The 6,848-nt window shown below is 46.2% G+C and overlaps 1 pseudogene across 1 annotated transcript; it reads right to left on the reverse strand.

Moving 5' to 3' along the window:
• Window positions 1–265: 265 nt before the first annotated feature.
• Window positions 266–918, reverse strand: LOC309337210 (prefoldin subunit 2 pseudogene; annotated as a pseudogene). Its single transcript has one exon. The product of its transcript is annotated as a prefoldin subunit 2 pseudogene (transcript).
• Window positions 919–6,848: the final 5,930 nt, after the last annotated feature.

The raw sequence follows: 6,848 nt of genomic DNA on the forward strand, positions 1-6,848 counted from the left end.
ACTGACAGTGCCAATCACCTGATTTGTTCTGACAGGGACAGGTTGCATGAAGGACTTCTCCATCAGGACCTCCTCAGTGCAGCCAATTGAGATTTCAGCGCCCATCAGCTGTTGGGTGCTGAGCAACCATCCCTTTGAAAGACTCTTCTTCTTTCAAACTGCTTACAAAGGGATATCCAAGTCCATTTTCTAATTGATGAAATGAAAAGGCTTTTAGCAAGTGTCAGCACATGTGTTTTTTATGTGACATGCCAAAAAGTTTTATTTAACAAAAAAAAATCATCAGAGATGACACCAAAATAATAATAAAGGTAAGCCTTTTGAGGTCAAGAGCCACAACTGTAGAGTGAGAGGCGGTAAAAAGAGTCCTTTGGGAGATGGCTGCTGCGCCCACTAGGAAACGAGGACCCCTGTGGAGCTGGCCTTGCTGCCTGACCCCTCAGCACTGTCCTTGGAGGGAGGCTTCTGGTCGTCCTCGCCCATCAGGCAGATGTTGTGTTTTTCCCGGAACTCGTTCAGCTCCCGCCCTTTCGTCTGCAGCTGCTGGGTCAAGGCCTTTATGATCTTGTTGATCTGCTCTTTGTTATTTTCCAAGGCTGGGAGAACTTCTTTCACAGTGCGTTCTAACAAGACACCTCCCACCATCCAGTAACATTTCTTAGTAGGGTCCACTTCTCAGAGTGTTTCAATTACCAGCTTGTGCTCATTCACCTCCAGCTCCAGCTCAGCTGCCTTTCAGGCTAGACCTCACTGCTCCTGACGCAGATGGTTAAATCCAGCTACTACCCGCTCCACCGTCATGGCCTTGCCGGCACCCACAGCCGAAGAAGCAGGGCCAACGCCGCTGGGAGGAGCCGCTGGGCCATTTTTCGTCTTGCCACTCTCCGCCATCTTTCTTCACCTGGCCAGGTCCTCAAGAGACATCAAGTGTCAGCACATGTTTAGCAAGACGGCATGGTGAGCGTGCCTGCCTAATATTAAGCAGTAATCATAATCATAATTTATTATTATTTATACCCCACCCATCTGGCTGGGTTTCCCAAGCCACTCTGGGCGGCTTCCAACAAAATATTAAAAATACATTAAAACATCAGTCATTCGTGCCTCCGCTCCTCCACATGCAGCTGCTGGGTGACCTTGGGTCAGTCACACTTCTTTGAAGTCTCTCAGCCCCACTCACCTCACAGAGTGTTTGTTGTGGGGGAGGAAGGGAAAGGAGAATGTTAGCCGCTTTGAGACTCCTTAAAGGGAGTGAAAGGCGGGATATCAAATCCAAACTCTTCTTCTTCTTCTAAAAGCTTCCCTAAACAGGGCTGCCTTCAGATGTCTTCTAAACGTCAGGTAGTTGTTTATCTCTTTGACATCTGGTGGGAAGGCATTCCACAGAGCGGGTGCCAACACCGAGAAGGCCCTCTGCCTGGTTCCCTGTAACCTCACTTCTCGCAAGGAGGGAACCACCAGAAGGCCCTCGGAGCTGGACCTCAGTGTCCAGGCTGAACGATGGGGGTGGAGATGCTCCTTCAGGTATACTGGGCCAAGGTCGTTTAGGGCTTTAAAGGTCAACACCAACACTTTGACCTGTGCTTGGAAATGTACTGGGAAATGTACCATCTAGAGGTATCATCAGAGTTCAAGGATACATCCCAGCGAGACATAAACACTCCGGGATGGTACAAAGCTATGGATTATGTATGTTTTAATAGATTATGTCTGAATAGGATGAGAGTGTTGGAGATACGTGCAAATGTGTATGTGAATCCGGTCTTGGGTGTTTGATTTTCGTTGTTGTGTATACTGTGTATATACGGACAATGACAATAAATTTATCTATCTATCTATCTATCTAAAGCTGAGGGGGGAGGCCTGGGGAGAATTTCAGGAGCCACCCAGAGAGTGCTCGGAAACATACTGGGGGTGGAGACGCTCCTTCAGGTATACAGGGCTGAGGTCGATTAGGGGGTTCCAAAGTTCAGGCAGAGCCAAACTAAATAATCGATTCCTCCTCACCATTAGGGAACAAACAGTTGAGACACTTGGAAGAAGAAAAAAAATCACAAGTTTCGCAGACTGAAGCGGTCAAACGGGCACATTGGGGGCAGGGCAGTTCTTTGCGTCAACTGGTTCCGAGCTGCTATAATTATAAAATGCAGCTCTCCGGTTAAGAGTTTGAAGATGCTCTTTTGTAACAGCTGCATTAAGTTAACCTGCCTGATGCGATCTTTATTAATACGCCCGCTAACTGTTTTTATGGGGTAGTCTACTGTCAGCCAAGCCTGTTAAATGTCATGGCTTTTGTTAAACCCCTATTGAAATGCAGATAAGCACAATGCCACATTATAAGACTGGAGAAATGCTAAAAGAGAGAGAGAGAGAGAAATGTGTTTTCATATTTGCAAGCCGTATAAAACATCATCTGCTTAGTCTTACTTTGGGGTTGGGGAACTTGCAGAAAGCTGGCAAAATGAATGCTGTTTTTTACTGTTTTTTTAAAAAAAAATAAAGAGTGTTTTTATAGCACCTCCTGTTAATCTTCTGAAACTGTCTGGAGACTATTAAAAATGTGTGGTGGTTAGAAAAGAGACTTTCTAGTATGTGCGATAAAAGTCTATTATGTGGGATTTGCAAACATTGCTCTGTGGGAATTTAATATATCAGAGGAACATTCCATTCTCATGAACAGCGGGGGAAATATCAATCAAATGAGCATTCTGGGAAAGAAATGGGAGGGGGACATTCAGTTGGTCAATACAAGTTGGGCACCCCAGACTGATGGACACCTGGAAGATACACCCCACAGCAAGGCCTCTGGTCATGGTGCTTCAACTTGGGGAGAAATATAGGGAGCACGTTATTATTGGATGGGAGGGAAAGAGGGAGTTCTGCACAGAGACGTCCCTCTCTCCCTGGGCTGCCCAACCCCATCAACCTCTTCCATTGATCCATTTGGAGGAGTCTTTGCCAACAAAGGATGCATTTAGACATGGGAGATATTGCATTAGTTGTCCTGATTGTAATGTTACTGATTTTGTCCCAGATTACGATGTTTCTTTCACGCTGCAGAACCTGTTGTGCTATGGAACAATGGCTTTTTCACTGATACACCAGCATGTCATGCTAAGTTTTATTCATGCCAGCGGGTGTGGTGTGGCACAATAGCTCAGTCGGTAGGGCATGAGATTCTTAATCTAAGGACCATGGGTTTGTTGTAAACAAAAATCTGCCCTTCTTCCCTTATGGGGGACACCAGAGCCCTTATAGAGTCCTTTGCAGGTTCCCTATTGGTAGGAGAAAATAACAGAGGCCAACCAGAGAATATTGAGAAGCAAAGCAGCTAGTAAGCCTGATCTTTATTGATCTGTTGCAACAGGGTGCTCCCCTCACCTGCAGGAGAGGAGGAGGAACCCAGAACAAAGGTGTGCCTGCCCTTATATAGACATTTTAAATTCCCGGCCTGGAGCTCAAGACCACCCCCAGATACATCATACATACATCACAGAAGGGGTGTAACCTAAGACCACCCCCCAGATACATCATACCTAAATCACAGAAAAGGCGGTCTATAGCAGAAATCTGAGTGCTTTGTTTATCTCATCTGACAGGTTACCAGTTAATGCTCACTTGATTGGATACCCTGGGGAGCCTGGCCAGTCTTTTGTAATGATAAATACTTAGTTCCTGAGCCAGGTCACAGGCTCACACCCTATTCATATCTTAAATTTGCCCTTAGGACAGGATTTGTGAAGGAAAAGACAATGGGGAGGCTTTTCCATTTTCCTTTGACCTTGCAGAGAAAACATTTGGTCTGTTTGGGAATCAAAAATGGTTTCAGGTGGGTCTTCCTGTGCTGATCTATGTACGTGCTTGGTTGGCACACTTATGAACATTTAACATATATCTAAGACCTCAAAATTCTTATCACGGGTTCAAGCCCCATGTTGGAAAAAGATTCCTGCACTTCAGGGGGTTGGAATAGATGACCCCTGTGCATGGGCATAGCCAGGATTTTTGTTGGGGGGGCAGGACTTTTGTTGGAGGGCAGAAATGACAATATTGGTCAGTTAGTTAAGTATTTCTATTGTTTTACTTGATTTAGGGGGGCCGCTGCCTCCTGCTCCCCCTTGCTACCCCATGGCCTTATAGTCCCTGCGAACCCTACAAATACATGATTCTATTATCATTGGGCAATGTGGCTCCTCCTGTGGCACCCTTTCCTCAAATACCTGCTTGTGTCCCCCCCCCAAGATCCCCGCCACCCCAGATTTCATCCCTTTGCTCCTGTTATTTTCTGAGTTAAGGGGACTGCCAACAGATCTTTCCTGGAATCAAATAACACAGCAATGAAAGCTAAACCTGCACCATTTTCATTAGCCCCCCCCACCCCGAACTGGCATTTATGCCATGCAAAAGGAGAAATGTAATGCGGAAATGAGCAGTTAGGGAAATGGAAGAAACTGCTGTGTGAATGCAGCCCCTGGTGTCCTCCAAGAGTCCTGGACTAGATCTCCCATCAGCCCCAGGCGTCCAAAACACCTGGAGGGCACCAGCTGGGCAAAGGCTGATCTAGCCCAATACTGTCCATTCCAACCAGAAGCACCTTTCCCAGGACTTGGGTACCTTTTGGCACCACCTGCGATGAGGTGGAATTGCTGTTGGGCCCATTGTCAACGAGACCAGCTTCACATACACAAGAATACGATGTGACCAAAAGACTGGCAAGGAGACGGAATTTAAAGGCTAAATGTTAAAGTGCAAAACAGGTCCATATAAGGTAGAAGGAGGGTTCTGACACATGTAATATAATAATAATAATAATAATAATAATAATAATAATAATAATAATAATAATAATTTATTATTTATACCCCACCCATCTAGCTGAGTTTCCCCAGCCACTCTGGGCGGCTTCCAATCAAGTGTTAAAAACAATACAGCATAAATATTAACTTCCCTAAACAGGGCTGCCTTCAGATGTCTTTTAAATATAGGATAGCTGCTTATTTCCTTCACATCTGAAGGGAGGGCGTTCTACAGGGAGGCACCACCACCAAGAAGTCCCTCGGTACTGGACCTCCGTATCTGGGCTGAATGATGGGGGTGGAGACGCTCCTTCAGGTATACAGGACCGAGGCCGTTTAGGGCTTTCAAGGTCAGCACCAACACTTTGAATTGTGCTCAGAAACGTACTGTAGAGAAAAATGGTTGAGTAAACTCTACTTCATAGAGTGTGGTTAGAATCATAGACTTGGAAGAGACCCCATGGAACCTCTAGACCAGGCAAGTCCAACTCCCAAAAGACTGTGAACTACTTACTCCCAGTATTAAAAAAAAATCTGGCAGTGATCTATCCATTGTCATTGCCAAGAGTTGTTGAGCTTTATTTGGGGGGGGGGGAGCCAAAGTTGTTGAGGAATACACACCCATACAGGGATCAAACCTGTGGTCGTGGCATCATCAGCACCAGGCTTTAACCAACTGAGCTAACTGGCAAGGCTATGAAGTGTCAGGGAGGCAGAAGGAAGTTGGTTGGGTTGAGCCAAGATGACGTATGTTTGCCTACATGCTGTGTGTCGTATAGGAAATAGTTGAACTATGGAACTCCCTCCCACAAGAGGCAGTGATGGCCACCAAGCTGGGTGGCTTTAAAAGAGGATTAGACAACCTCAACATGCAGTGCCCTCACAGCTGGAGGCAACAATGCTTCTGAGCACCAGCTGGGGGTGAGGAGTGCTCTTGGGTTCGAATCCTGCTTGAAGGTTTCCCCACACACACCTGGTTGGCTGCTGTGAAGACAAGATGCCAGACTAGATGGGCCATTGGCCTGATCCACCAGACTCTTCTGATGCACTTAAATGCTCTTGCAGATTCTTGCCACTCTGTCCTGTAACACATTACTAAATAAAGTGTCGTGTAGGTAGCCATGTTGGTCTGATGCAGTCGAAATAAATAAAAAAAATTAAAAAATTGTCCAGTAGCACCTTACAGACCAACTAAGTTTGTTTTGGGTATAAGCTTTCATGTGCATGCACACTTCTTCAGATGCACTGAAGCAGAAGTCACCAGACCCTTCTATATAGTGAGAGGGTGGGGAGGGGTATTTCGCAGAAGGGTAGTAGGAGATGGGTGATTGGTCCTACAGGAAAAAGCATGGGATAGTATGCAGATGATTAGCATATGTAATGAGACAGGAATCCAATATCTCTATTAAGACCAGGTCTCTCCGTAGTTTTCAGTTTAGTAAAGGTAAAGGTAAAGGGACCCCTGACCGTTAGGTCCAGTCGTGGCTGACTCTGGGGTTGCAGAGCTCATCTCGCTTTATTGGCCGAGGGAGCCAGTGTACAGCTTCCGGGTCATGTGGCCAGCATGACTAAGCCGCTTCTGGCGAACCAGAGCAGCGCACGGAAACACCGTTTACCTTCCCGCCAGAGTGGTACCTATTGATCTACTTGCACTTTGACGTGCTTTTGAACTGCTAGGTTGGCAGAGCAGGGACCGAGCAACGGGAGCTCACCCCGTCGCGGGGATTCGAACCGCCGACCTTCTGATCAGCAAGTCCTAAGGCTCTGTGGTTTAACCCACAGCGCCACCCACGTCCCATTTCATTTTAGTAATAAGTTGTAATTCAGCAACTTCTCTTCCAAGCCCATTTCTGAAATTATTTTGTAAAAAGCAGCCATTAACAGTGGTCAACAGGTTGACCATACCCATTGAGTCCATCTCCCATCTCCTACTCCCCTCCTGAGAAAAACCCTAGCCCACCCTCCCACTATATATAAGTGTCTGGTGACTTCTCTTTCAGTGTATCTGAAGAAGTGTGAATGCACACGAAAGCTTACACCCAGAACAAACTT

Source organism: Podarcis erhardii (assembly GCF_964252035.2).
Source record: "Podarcis erhardii genome assembly, chromosome: 1".
In the NCBI taxonomy this organism is placed as follows: domain Eukaryota; kingdom Metazoa; phylum Chordata; class Lepidosauria; order Squamata; family Lacertidae; genus Podarcis; species Podarcis erhardii.